This window comes from Labrus bergylta, chromosome 17 (assembly GCF_963930695.1).
Source record: "Labrus bergylta chromosome 17, fLabBer1.1, whole genome shotgun sequence".
In the NCBI taxonomy this organism is placed as follows: domain Eukaryota; kingdom Metazoa; phylum Chordata; class Actinopteri; order Labriformes; family Labridae; genus Labrus; species Labrus bergylta.
Window position 1 is genome coordinate 25,646,606 of NC_089211.1, and position 14,425 is coordinate 25,661,030.

The 14,425-nt window shown below is 41.3% G+C and overlaps 1 protein-coding gene across 1 annotated transcript in view; it reads left to right on the forward strand.

Moving 5' to 3' along the window:
- The window catches only part of LOC136183179 (E3 ubiquitin-protein ligase TRIM39-like), a 62,097-nt gene that overhangs the window by 33,587 nt on the left and 14,085 nt on the right, over nt 1-14,425 (forward strand). The window lies entirely within an intron of this gene.

Sequence of the window (14,425 nt, forward strand, 5' to 3'; positions counted from 1 at the left end):
CCAGTCTAAAGCTGTGACGTCTGAAAGTTTCAGATCAAGACGATCGGTGTCGTCTCCGACTCGTCCGTCAGGTCGGACAGGAAGAAGAAAAAGTCCTGAAGGGGAAGTTTGACTTGATGTGTTCAAAGATTAAATTATAGAACATGATGCTCCTGACTCCACCTTTAAGGTTTATTTAACGTGCTGCATTAAGACGTTATTTAAAGGCAGGGTTGGTCATTTCCTCCAGATTCACTTCTTCAGATTCTGGTGTAAATTGTCTTTAGGTCCTGACAGACATTAATAACTCATGTTCTCTGAAAAAGGAACAAAGAAAATCCATCATCTGTATCAGTTTGTAAGTCTGTAAAAACTTTGACCAATGTCTGCCACGAGGTACCAATCTGATGAACCAATCAGACGCCTCCCTGTCTCCCTGCTCGCTCTCTACCTCTTGCGTGCTCTAGCTCACACTCAAAGAGCGTCACCGATGACTTTAGGAGTTTAAACTGTGAGTTTACTGACCGCTGAATGAGACATGAGACGACGTAGTTTCTACACAATGACAGAGATGAGCTGAGGTCCACTTCTGGAGGGACGGCGCTCGTGTATGTAAGTGAGGAGGCGTGGCTTAAGAGGGAGCACAGAGGGGAGGGGACGGTCACTGATTGGACCTTTAACTTCAGTCCAACATCTTCTTTCACCTCTTTAAATTCTAAATGTTAAAATAAAATCCATCACTCCTCTGAGCTGTAATTATGTTTTAATCATCACACTATAAATTACAGTAAAATATGTACACGTTACCGAGGCACAAGAAGTCTGAGATGAAAAACAAAGAAAACAGACGTGAAGTGTTTCAAACCGTTTCATAAAGTGATCACATGTTTGTTCACTTCCAGCTTGAAGGAGGTTTTTTTTTTTTCATCTGCACATTCTGGCTTTTATTTCCACTCATTCATGAATCTGTGAGGCAGGAAAAAGTAGGTCAACACATATGAAAGCATGCCGTCGCCCTCTGCTGGCCAAACTGCAAAATGCAAGAAAAAAAAGAAGTGTTTTTCCTCATGTAGGCAGACTGGATCTTAAAGGGTCAGTACACAAGCTTTTCTTCTCCACATAATCAGAACTTTTGAGCACCTTTAAGGTCGAGCCTGGAGCGTCCGTCTCGTCTTTTACAATCTACATTTTGGATGTTTATCACTGAAAAGGCGACACCTGGAGGAACTTTTTTTCTGCAATGTTTGACAGGTAATATTGGAGAAAAAGTGGCGTTCACAAACTGCAGATAACCTGAACATCGTTAGCACCTTTAAAGGAAGAATGATCAACATGTTCCACATGAATAAATCATAAAGTCTGTCCTGTGTAAATGTGTCTCTGAGTCCTGACTGTCTACAATGAGGGAGAAGCTCGAGTCCCGCTGGCTGTGTTGTTGTCAGAGCCGTGTTTACATGGACGGGACGGCCGGCTCCTCCCCTTGTGTATAAAAGCTGTTTTAGTCAAGAACTAGAGAGAAGAAGAAGAACATACTCACTGATTATTTGGATGTTAGTAAGAGTTTTTAGATCACGCTCATTCTGTGTCAGTTTACATGAAATGTGAAGCTACGAGCTAACTAAAGAGCGCTAACATTAGCATGCTAACACAACAATGTGAAGCAATGAGCTAACTAAAGAGCGCTAACATTAGCATGCTAACATAACAATGTGAAGCAATGAGCTAACTAAAGAGCGCTAACATTAGCATGCTAACACAACAATGCAGGACACAGGTGATTGCAGCTCGAGATAAGGACCATTTTAATTATGGTGCGTTCTTAATCAACAACTCCTTCATGTGAGCGTGAGGGGACGGGGGGGTTGGAGGTGTGTCTCTGGAGGAGGCGTGGACTAACAGGAGTTTGTTTTGGTTTAATTCTGGAGCTCATGGGCGACATCTACTGGATCAAAAAAAGTTGCACATTCTTCCTTTAAGGTCAACCACACAGCTTCTGTTTCGTCTTTTACAAACCACAACATTTCTATGTGTTTTATTTAAAAGGCGAGCGCTCTAAAGTTATGGATATAACCACAACGGGAAAGTGACGCTTTAATCTGCAGCTCTTCACATTCACATGAAATTACTCAACATGTCAGTCAGTAAAATAAGGTCGACAGGGGACGTTTTTATGAGTTGCTTTTTAAAGTTCTTTGCAGAGATGTGTTATAAAATGACATCGAAGGCCCCGTGTCCACCTGGTGGTTTTTTTTTAGATCGTTCTCAGGAGAAAGCGGCCGCCTTGAGAAAAATCAAACGCCAGCGTCTTTTTTCTGAGCGCTCCACCCGCTCCATCCGTCAAATTGAAAATCACTCAACTTTTCAGGAAGGCGCTGTTGAAGTCACCGGCGCTCTTTTCCAAACGTTAAGTGGCGTCTCCTGTAGTACGACACACGAGACGGCGGAGGTAACGGGCACGCACAATCACGTGAAACTCAAATGAGGTCTCACCCGATCAACGCGGATCCTTTTAAATCTGAATGAATGAGGTGATGTCCCAGTGTGCGTGATTATTACTCGTCCATATTGTGGCGTGCGGCGTCTATGCTTGGTATTCCTTCAGGATCTGGCCGGCGATCACCAGCCTCTGGATCTCACTCGTGCCCTCGTAGATCTCTGTGATGCGAGCGTCGCGGTAGTGCCTCTCAGCGGGCATGTCTGACACGTAGCCCATCCCACCCAGAACCTGGATCGCCTGATGGAAAAGTGCAAAACACACCAAAAGTTAAAAACGTCCCGTCTCTTTCTGCACGCTTAACCGTCTGCGTGGTCGATTCTTCTTACCTGATGAGAGCAGAATGTGGCGGCTTCTGACGCGGCGAGTTTGGCCATGGCTGCTTCCTGCAGGAAAACACAAAAGAGGGTTCATGTCTGTTAAACTGGAGAAAAAAAAAGAGTAGAAAACTGTCTTTGGGTATCACATTTTGTGTTGCTTTCCCTTTCAAGAAGTTAAGTTTTATCTATTTGTGTGTATTTAGGCAAGGCAAGTTTATTTATATCGCACATTTCAACAACAAGGCAATTCAAAGTGCTTCACACAAGACATCAAAAGCATCATGACAGAGGAAAGAAAATAAATATTAAAATAGAACAAAAATTCAAATTAAAGCAGCGGGACCTGATAAGTGTAGCGGTTTTGTGCAAAAAAAACTTTGCAGCTGAGTTGGCTCCAGTATGGCAACCAATTTTTCAGTCTTCAGTTGACACACGAGGTCCCTATGTCATGGAAAACTTTGTACATAAAACCTTTACCTAAGATTCCATGTCCAAGGGATCATAAAGACTTCAGACCAATAGCTCTTACCTCAGTGATCATGAAATCTCTAGAAAGAATACTGCTCAAACATCTTGTTAGCAAAACAAATCACACACTTGATCCATACCAATTTGCTTATAAGCAAGGATGTGGAACAGAGGATGCTGTTGCCACTCTGGTCCATATCATCACCAAACATTTAGATAAGCCAAATACATTTGAAGAGCCCTCTTTCTAGACTTTTCATCAGCATTTAACACAATAAAAGCAGACATCTTAGTATCAAAAATGATTCAACACAAACTTAACCCCTACTTGACTCTTTGGTATGCTTCTTTTCTCACTAACAGAATCCAGTTTGTGAAGGTGAATAACACCCTTTCATCTGCTATCACAACTAATGTTGGCGCTCCCCAGGGTTGTGTGAGCTCAGCTGTGCTTTTCACTTTTTATACAGATGACTGTCGGTCTGATACACAAAATCAGTACACTCTGAAGTACTCTGAAGATACAGCTCTGATTTCTCTGTTAAGTAACTCTGACGACCCTGGACTGCACCAACATGCTGTGAACAAAATGGTTATGTGGAGTGATAAACACGCTCTAAAGATCAAGGCAAAGAAAACAGAGGAAATTGTATTTGGTTCACCGTCTGATGCTCATAAAGCTCCTATTCTCATTCATGATGAAGAAATCAAGCAAGTGTCATCTTATAAATATCTGGGTATAATGATCGACCATCTGTTGTCCTGGGAAGATCACATCGACTACATCTGTAAAAAGACAAAACAAAGAATTTATTTCCTCCGCCGTCTGAGATCTTTTGGGGCGAGTCGACAGATTCTTCTTTTGTTCGTTACCTCTGTGATTCTAAGTGTCCTACAGTCCTGTAACACCTCATGGTATATGTGTCTGTCCACCACTCTGAAGTCTAAACTGCTCCAGCAGGTGAACATCTGCTCTAAGATTGTAGGCCAATCCATGCAAAGACTCGGCCTACAACAAAAGCATTTCAAGACTGGCTAACTGCATTGCCTCTGACCCTGACCACGCCCTGAACACGGAGTATGAACTGTTCCCATCAAACCGGAGATACAGGGTCCCACGTTTTGATAAGGTCAGACTGAAACACTCTTTTGTTCACCAATCAATCCTAAAATTTAATGTGGAGCTGAATCCTCGACCAAAGCACGTTTAGGGACTCTGGGCATTTGCTTGGCGTTTGAGTGTTGTTTCAAATGTTTGTATCTTGAGTGTTGTGTTGTGTTTGAGTGTTGTTTCAAATGTTTGTATCTTGAGTGTTGTGTTTGAGTGTTGTTTCAAATGTTTGTATCTTGAGTGTTGTGTTGTGTTTGAGTGTTGTTTCAAATGTTTATATCTTGAGCGTTGTGTTGTGTTTGAGTGTTGTTTCAAATGTTTGTATCTTGAGTGTTGTGTTGTGTTTGAGTGTTGTTTCAAATGTTTGTATCTTGAGTGTTGTGTTGTGTTTGAGTGTTGTTTCAAATGTTTGTATCTTGAGTGTTGTGTTGTGTTTGAGTGTTGTTTCAAATGTTTGTATCTTGAGTGTTGTGTTGTGTTTGAGTGTTGTTTCAAATGTTTATATCTTGAGCGTTGTGTTGTGTTTGAGTGTTGTGTCAAATGTTTGTATCTTGAGTGTTGTGTTGTGTTTGAGTGTTGTTTCAAATGTTTGTATCTTGAGTGTTGTGTTGTGTTTGAGTGTTGTTTCAAATGTTTGTATCTTGAGTGTTGTGTTGTGTTTGAGTGTTGTTTCAAATGTTTATATCTTGAGCGTTGTGTTGTGTTTGAGTGTTGTGTCAAATGTTTGTATCTTGAGTGTTGTGTTGTGTTTGAGTGTTGTTTCAAATGTTTGTATCTTGAGTGTTGTGTTGTGTTTGAGTGTTGTTTCAAATGTTTATATCTTGAGCGTTGTGTTGTGTTTGAGTGTTGTTTCAAATGTTTGTATCTTGAGTGTTGTGTTGTGTTTGAGTGTTGTTTCAAATGTTTGTATCTTGAGTGTTGTGTTGTGTTTGAGTGTTGTGTCAAATGTTTGTATCTTTGTTTCCTGTCTTAATTGTTGTGCCGCAAACGGAGCCGCTATGACGCAAGGCAAATTTCAGACTACGTCTGACAATAGAGTGTAAGTGCCATTTTTGCATTAATAAGTTTGATTATTATTGTTTTGAATTATGATTTGCTAGAGCATAGCAGATGATATGTTTGTGTTTATCTTGGGAATATTTACTGAGATTATTCCTATTTTATTTTGAAGGTTTGTTGTGATTCTGTAAGACTCAACACGTAAAACAGTGTAATGTCGTCACTATAGAGTGGTTAAGAAAGAACTAAGGTTAAGAACATAAGATTTACTAAGAAGACCGAAGAAACCACTACATTAAGTAAAACTACCAGCTCACAAACTTGACGTCGGACGCCATGATGACGCAAGAACTGTACAAGACGGCACAAGAATAAATGTAAGATACTCAGCTTCTCGAGAAAATAAGACAACAAGGATGTTTGGTTTTACTACGATGACACTCATTATGAAAGCAGGCCGTGCTTTGTGTCATAGACCATCGTTCATGAACACTTGTTGAACTAGAAGTTGTGTAAAAGAGGCATCATGGCGGACGACGACGCGCAGGATCCCGGACCTGGCGCACAGAGCTGCAGTAGCAGGGCTGACCAGAAGAGGGCGCCAAAGTACACAGAAAAGGGTTTGGAAGAGTGCCTGAACAGGTACATTAATGCAAGACGATCTAAGCTCTCACAGCTAACAGCAAAAACAAATAAGATTAATGGACTTATGAAAGATAATGAGAGTCCAGACATTGTTGATGATCTCTTGAATGAATGCTCAAAACTACAGAATGAGTTTATTCATACAAATGATAATGTTCTGTTGCTGCTACCCGAAGAAGAAAAAGAGGCTGATCAAACATTTTGGTTCAAGCCAAAAATTGAGCAAGTTAATAAATTCATGCTTGAGGTTGAGGGATGGACATCTAATATAAGACAACAACACCAAGATGACGTGAATCCAGATGATAGTGTGTCTGTTGCTGATGCACCCTTAAAAACGACATTTGGAGCATGTGTTGTACGAAGCACAGCCACAAGCAGTTCATCAAGATCATCCAGAGCTTCATCCATATCATCTGTACGTCGGAAGGAACAAGCAGAACGTGCCGCTTTACTTGCACGTGCAGCATCCTTGAAACAGAGACAAGTATTAGACTTTGAAGAATGCAAATTGAAGGCAAAAAGGGAACAACTTGAGATTGACACAGCTATTGCTGCTTCTACAGCCAAAATAAAAGTGTTGGAAAACTATGAATATGAAAGTTGTAAGAGTGGTGCAGTTGCTGATCCTGAAGTACGACTTTCAGTGAATCAGCCGCAAAGGAACCAGCTTCCAGAAACAAAGCTTGGACATTCAGAATGGTTAAAGGTAACTGATCATCAAATGAAACAAGAAAACCAGACACAGGAGAATGGCATCAATGATGACCCAGTAGATCTGTGTGAAGTGATGCTTAAACAAAATAACATCACTGAGATGTTAGTCAAACAACAGAGACTGTCACATTTGCCCCAAAGAGACATTCCTGTTTTCAGTGGAGATCCACTTGAGTTTAAATCGTTCATAAGAGCTTTTGACCATACAATTCAGGACAGAACAGATAGTGACAGTGATAGGTTATACTACCTTGAACAGTTTACCAGAGGTGAGCCCAGAGACTTGGTAAGAAGTTGTCAACACATGAGTCCTTATCAAGGCTATCATGAGGCAAGAAAGCTGTTGACTTATCACTATGGTAACGAGCTGAAAATTGCAACTTCCTACATGAACAGAGCATTCAACTGGCCACAGATTAAACCTGACGACGCCAAGGCTCTTCAGAGTTACTCCCTGTTTCTCACTGGATGTAACAACGCAATGCAAGACATCAACCAGCTTCAAGAAATTGAGAATCCCACTAATCTCAGAATCATTGTCTCCAAGTTACCTTACAAGATAAGAGAGAAGTGGAGAGTTTCTGCTTTTGACATTCAGGAGGCAACTGGACAAAGAGCAAAGTTTTCAGATCTAGTTAGATTCATAAGCAGACAAGGTAGAATAGCTGCTGATCCTATTTTTGGAGACATAAAGGATGCTGAGGATAAGGGAAAATCTTATGCAAACATGAAAACGACAAGAACATCTAGACCAAAGGGAAGTGCTTTTGCCACAAGTGTAGCACCTACTGCAAATGAAAAGACACATGATCATGGTAAAAACTCGTACTCCTCTACATGTTACACAGGCTGTGCATTTCAGAAACCATGTGTGTACTGTGAAAAACAACATACACTGGCAGAATGTCACAAAATCAGAAATCAGCCTTACAAGGAAAAACTTGATTTTCTTAAAGGCAAAGGTTTGTGCTTTGGATGTTTGACATCAGGACATTTAAGTAAAGACTAGAAAAAGAGCTTCATGTGAGTTCTGTTCAAAGAAACACCCAAGCATGCTTCATTTCACAAAAGAAGAAGATAATGAAAAGGTTGACAGCAGTCAGAAAAACATCACAGAAAAGACTACAGCTGATGAATCAACACACATCTCAGGTGGGACCTGTGGAGCCACTGGGGCCGGAACAGACAGTCGTGTTTTGTCGATTGTTCCTGTGTGTGTCAAGTCAAAGAAAAGCAACAAGATAATAGAGACTTATGCATTCATGGATAATGGAAGCCAAGCCACATTCTGTTCCGAGGAGCTAATGAGGCAGCTTGACCTTGAAGTTAAGAAAACTCAGATCCTGCTTCGCACAATGGGCCAGGAAAAGTTAGAGCCAAGCTACCATCTTACTGGATTAGAGGTGTGTGGTTTGAAAGAGAACATTTACATTGACTTACCCGAGATTTACACTCATAAAGACATTCCAGTTTCCAAGGAGAACATTCCAGTGCAAGAGGATTTGGAAAAGTGGCCACATCTTCATGGTATTCAGCTGCCACAGATTGATGCAGACATTGGTTTGTTAATAGGATGTGATGTGCACAAAGCTATGGAACCATGGGAAGTCATTCACAGTGAAGACAACGGTCCATATGCAGTTCGAACTGTCCTAGGCTGGGTAATTAATGGTCCTCTCAGGAGAGATGATTGCACTACTTCATCTGAAAGTGAACTCAGTGTTTCTGTGAATCGCATTTCTATTGCTAATGTAGAGAACCTCCTAGTGCAACAGTTCAACCATGATTTTCCAGAGAAAGCCTGTGAAGAAAAACAAGAAATGTCACGAGAAGATATTCAGTTCATGAACTCTGTTAATGAAACAGTGAAAAAGGTTGATGGACACTACAGTGTTGGTCTTCCTCTGAGAAACAAAGACACAAAAATGCCTGTTAACCGCAGTGTAGCTGTCCAGAGAGCAGAAAACCTGAAAAGGAAACTTGTCAAGAACAGAGACTTTCACAGAGAATATAAAGACTTCATGTCTGACCTGTTAAGCAAAGGCTACGCAGTTAAAGTATCGCATGAAAAGACTGTGATTGAAAATGAGAGAGTTTGGTATATACCTCATCACGGGGTGTATCATCCACAAAAAGGAAAACTTTGTGTAGTCTTCGACTGTGCAGCATCATATCAAGGCAAGTCACTGAACGGAGAACTATTGCAAGGTCCAGATCTGACCAACTCACTGGTTGGAGTGTTAACAAGATTTAGACATGACCGCATTGCTTTAATGTCAGACATAGAAGCGATTTATCACCAAGTAAGAGTACCACCAGAAGACAGTGAGCTCCTACGGTTCCTCTGGTGGCCAGATGGAAACATAAATGAACCTCTTCAAGAGTACAAGATGGTTGTGCATTTGTTTGGTGCAACATCCTCCCCCAGCTGTGCCAACTTTGCGCTCAGAAAGACAGCTGAAGATGCTAAAGACAAGATGACACCTGCTGCAGTAAAAGCTGTTGTGAACAACTTTTATGTAGACGATTGTCTTTTATCGGTGTCAAGTGAAACACAAGCATGTGCTATGGTCAAAGATTTAACAACAGTGTGTGAGAGTGGAGGATTTCATCTTACAAAATGGATGACTAACAGCAGAGTTGTACTCGCATCCATTCCTGACACAGAAAGAGCAAAACAGGTTAAAGATTTAGATCTTAGTCATGATGCTTTACCTGATGAGAGAGTCCTAGGAGTCAACTGGTGTACTGAGACAGATGTTTTCAAGGTTAGGATAAATGCAAAGCAAACTCCTCAGACAAGACGTGGCATCCTCTCATTTGTAAGTGCCATATATGACCCTTTGGGATTCTTGTCACCTGTCATCCTTCCAGCAAAGATGATTCTGCAGGAGCTTTGTGGCAGAAAAGTCTCCTGGGATGAGGACATTCCCACTGAACTGGCTAAAAGAGCACAAATGTGGATTTCAGATCTTACAAAGCTTCATGGTTTCACAGTGGAGCGGTGTTTGAAACCGATTGGATTTGGAACAATCACATCAGCACAATTGCATAATTTTGCTGATGCCAGCGAGAAAGGTTATGGTGTTGTTACCTACCTTCGAATAACCAATGAGAAAGGAGAAACTCACTGTTCATTCATCATCAGCAAGGCCAGAGTTTCGCCACTCAAGCAAACAACAATTCCGAGGCTGGAGTTAACAGCAGCTGCTGTTGCTGTTAAAATAGACCGGCTCATGAGAAAGGAGCTGCAAATGCAGCTTGAAGATTCTGTGTTTTGGTCTGACAGCACCACTGTGTTGAGATATATTGCCAGTGAAAGTGTTAGATTTAAAACCTTTGTTGCAAACAGAGTGTCGCTCATCAGAGACAACACAAAGACAAGTCAATGGATGTATGTATGTTCTGAGCTGAACCCAGCTGACCATGCATCACGAGGTATGAATGCAGACAAGTTCATAGAGTGTCAAAACTGGATTTGTGGACCAGAGTTTTTGTTAAAGGACAACAGACATTGGCCAGTTTCACCGGACATGAGAGAAATACAAAAGGATGATGTGGAAGTTAAAGCAGCAGTGATTGTGAATGCTACAAATGTGCATGAGAATCTGCTTAACAAGTTTATCTGTCATTATTCAGACTGGAACTGTTTAAAGAAGGCAGTATCCTGGATGATGAAGTTCAAACAGTTGCTTCACAAGCTGAACACACATCGCAAGCTTCTATTCTCACAAGCAAGTGATGAAGTGAGTCTGGAAAAGAAAACTGAAATGGTTGCAAGTCAAATGCAGAAGTTCAGGTCAACTATTAAAGGGTCTCTTCTCACTGTTGAAGATGTTGCAAAGGGAGAAGTTGAGATAATCAAACTTTGTCAAAGTCAAAGCTTCAGTGATGAACTTGAGTCTCTTCAGAAAGGTAACAAGCTTAAAAGAAACAGTCACATTGTAAAGCTTGATCCTGTTGTGCAAGATGGGATGTTAAGAGTTGGAGGAAGATTGCATCAGTCTTCACTGCCGGCAGATGTAAAGCATCCTGTGATCCTGCCTAAAGATCATCATGTTTCTACGTTGATCCTCAGACACATTCACCAAGAAACAGGACACAGTGGAAGAAACTACATGTTGTCAAGACTGAGAGAAAGATTTTGGATTCCACAAGCAGACTCAGCTGTGAGAAAAATACTGTCCAAGTGTGTTGCATGCAGAAAGACTTCAGCGAAACCAGGTGAGCAAAGAATGGCAAGTTTGCCTCCAGATCGACTGATTCCTGACAAGCCTCCGTTCACAAATGTGGGCATAGACTATTTTGGGCCATTTGAGGTCAAACAAGGGAGGAGTAGAGTCAAAAGATACGGTGTTTTGTTCACATGTCTTACTGTTCGAGCAATTCACATAGAAGTTGCCCATTCACTTGATACTGACTCGTGCATAAATGCATTTAGAAGGTTTATAGCAAGGAGAGGTCAAGTATCTGTTATGAGATCAGATAATGGTACTAACCTGGTTGGAGCAGAAAAAGAAATGCGTGAAGCGATCAAAGGTTGGAATCATTCAAAAATAACAGAGACATTAACGCAGAAAGGCATTACCTGGATGTTTAACCCACCAGCGGGTTCACATTTTGGTGGCGTCTGGGAGAGACAGATTCGTTCTGTGAGGAAAATTCTTACCCAGATCCTGAAACAGCAACCACTTGAAGATGATGAACGCCTCCGCACATTGTTTTGTGAAGTCGAAGCAATTGTCAACAGCAGGCCGATAACAAGAGTCTCTAATGATCCAAACGATTTAGAGGCACTTACACCTAACCATCTGCTTCTTCTTAAGAGACAACCAGTACTACCTCCTGGAGTGTTTCAGAAGGAGGACTTGTATGTGAAGAGAAGGTGGAAACAGGTACAATACCTGACAGACATTTTTTGGAAGCGATGGACTAAGGAGTACTTGCCGCTTCTACAAGAGAGACAGAAGTGGTTAGTACCCAGAAGAAACCTGAAATCAGGAGATGTTGTTCTTATTGTGGATGAGAGCACACCCAGAGGTTCCTGGTTGATGGCAAAAGTTGAAAGGACAGTTTCTGACTCAAACGGACTTGTCAGACGTGCATTTGTTAAAACTAAAACTAATGTTTTGGAAAGGCCAATAGATAAGTTATGTCTGTTGCTTGAAATGGATGAATAAGTTAAGTTCATTGTGTTAAGTGATATGCTTGTGTTTAAAGTGTGAGACTTAGCGTGAGTAACATATTACATTTGAGTGAATTTTTGAGTTCTACGAAAAGTGAATTTGACATTTGTAGTTGTTTAGCAGTGATGACTATATGTTATGTTAAACAAGTCAGTCAAATTATTCCCGATCTGAAGTTAAATGTCACTTTAATGTTTGAGATATAATTGTTATGCTTTGCAGTAACAATTAGGGGCCGGAATGTAAGTGCCATTTTTGCATTAATAAATTTGATTATTATTGTTTGGATTATGATTTGCTAGAGCATAGCAGATGATATGTTTGTGTTTATCTTGGGAATATTTACTGAGATTATTCCTATTTTATTTTGAAGGTTTGTTGTGATTCTGTAAGATTTCCGTAGTCATGTGATCAGGAGACAGGAAGTGAAGTGTATTGTTATGTGTTACGCTGTCTAAGTAAAATAAACGAGTGACGGTGGAGCAACACGGTAGTTTTACCGTGGACACATGGGAACATGTGTGAAGCCAACTCAACGCGTAAAACAGTGTAATGTCGTCACTATAGAGTGGTTAAGAAAGAACTCAGTTTAAGAACATAAGATTTACTAAGAAGACCGAAGAAACCACTACAAGAGTATTATCTATCTATCTATCTATTACAAGAATAAAAGAGGAGCGATAATCATAACTAAAAGAGAAATATGACAGTGTGCCACCAATTAACTTTTTTGTTGACATTCATTGAGCTAATTGTAGTTTACTTCATGTTCAAATCTAATCTGACTTTGCAATAGGCTGAAAGGAGAGCACCTGAATTAGTTTTGCTTCAAAGTCAAATAAATAGTTTTAAAATAAATAAAAAAGTAACTCTAAGTAAACTCTCTTTCTAAATCCCTTGATGTTCTGTAAAATTTGCCTAAAATACTGGAAACATTTTAACGGCCCGGCCCGGTGTGTGTGTGTGTGTGTGTGTGTGTGTGTGTGTGTGTGTGTGTGTGTGTCTGTGTCTCTGTGTCTCTGTGTGTGTGGTGTGTCTGTGTGTGTGTGTGTGTGTGTGTGTGTGTGTGTGTGTGTGTGTGTGTGTGTGTGTGTGTGTGTGTGTGTGTGTATGTGTGTGTGTGTGTGTGTGGTGTATGTGTGTGTGTGTGTGTGTGATGAAGGTAATAAAGTAAGTTGGGACACTAGTCTGTTGCTTTTGTATTGGGTCTTGTTGTGGTTTTAACAGTCATACAATCATTTCCCTATAAAAATACTACCATGCTTTTATTGTGAAGCATGGTAAAAATACTACCATGCTTTTATTGTGAAGCACGGTAAAAATACTACCATGCTTTTATTGTGAAGGACGGACATCAAACTTTCCTCCTCGTGCAGAGAGCAACACAGTTAGCAAACCTCGTAACTAACAGGCAACTAAAATAACACTAATATTAACACGGGAAAGAATTAGCACTAGGTAGGCTAAGCACAAACATGTAATGAATTCGACATGACTCTTCTTCAACTACTGTGTGGCTCCAACTAAGCCGGGGGACAGTTAGCGAGCATGTCGGGGCCGTGACGTCAGCTAATTAGCATATAGTGTTTTTTTTCAGCCAAGGGAGCTCAGCTCCACCATTGTAACTGCAGCCTACATCCCCCCTGATGCCGATGCAAAAGCTGCTATGAAGAAACTTTACACCGCTATCAGTAAACAACAGACTGCTCACCCGGAGGCTGCATTTATAGTTGCAGGTGATTTTAATCACTCAAACTTAAAGACAGTGCTCCCTAAATTTCACCAGCATGTTTCCTGCAATACAAGAGGAAACAAAACTCTGGACCATGTTTACACAAACATCGCAAGAGCCTACACCACGACCCCCCTCCCCCACCTGGGACAGTCAGACCACCTTTCTTTGTTCCTCATCCCCAAGTACTCCCCACTCATCCAACGTGTGAAGCCATCAGTGACAACGATTAAAGTGTGGCCAGCGGGGACAGACTCTGTACTTCAGGACAAGTTCCATCACACTGACTGGAGTATGTTTGCTTCTCAGGCTACCTTGGGCTCTCACACAGACATTGACACCTACACTTCTTCTGTGCTGGATTACATCAATACCACCATCGACAGTGTTACAACATGGAAGCAGATCACCACGTACCCAAATCAGAAGCCATGGATGAACAAGGAGGTGCGTCTCCTGCTGAAGGCCCACAACACCGCCTTCAGATCAGATGATGCAATGGCCTACAGTGTATCCAGGGCAAACCTGAGGAGGGGCATCATCAAGGCCAAGCACTGCTACAAGCTGAAGGTAGAGGAACACTTCTCCAACTCCGACCCCAGACGCATGTGGCAGGGCATCCAGGCCATCAGTGACTATAAACCCAGCAACTCCACCCCGATAACCACAGATGTCTCCTTCCTGAACGAGCTAAATCACTTTTATGCTCGTTTCGATAGAGACAACAGAGAGACGCAGACCACGAACAGACCTCCTGCAGACAACCAGCCCCTC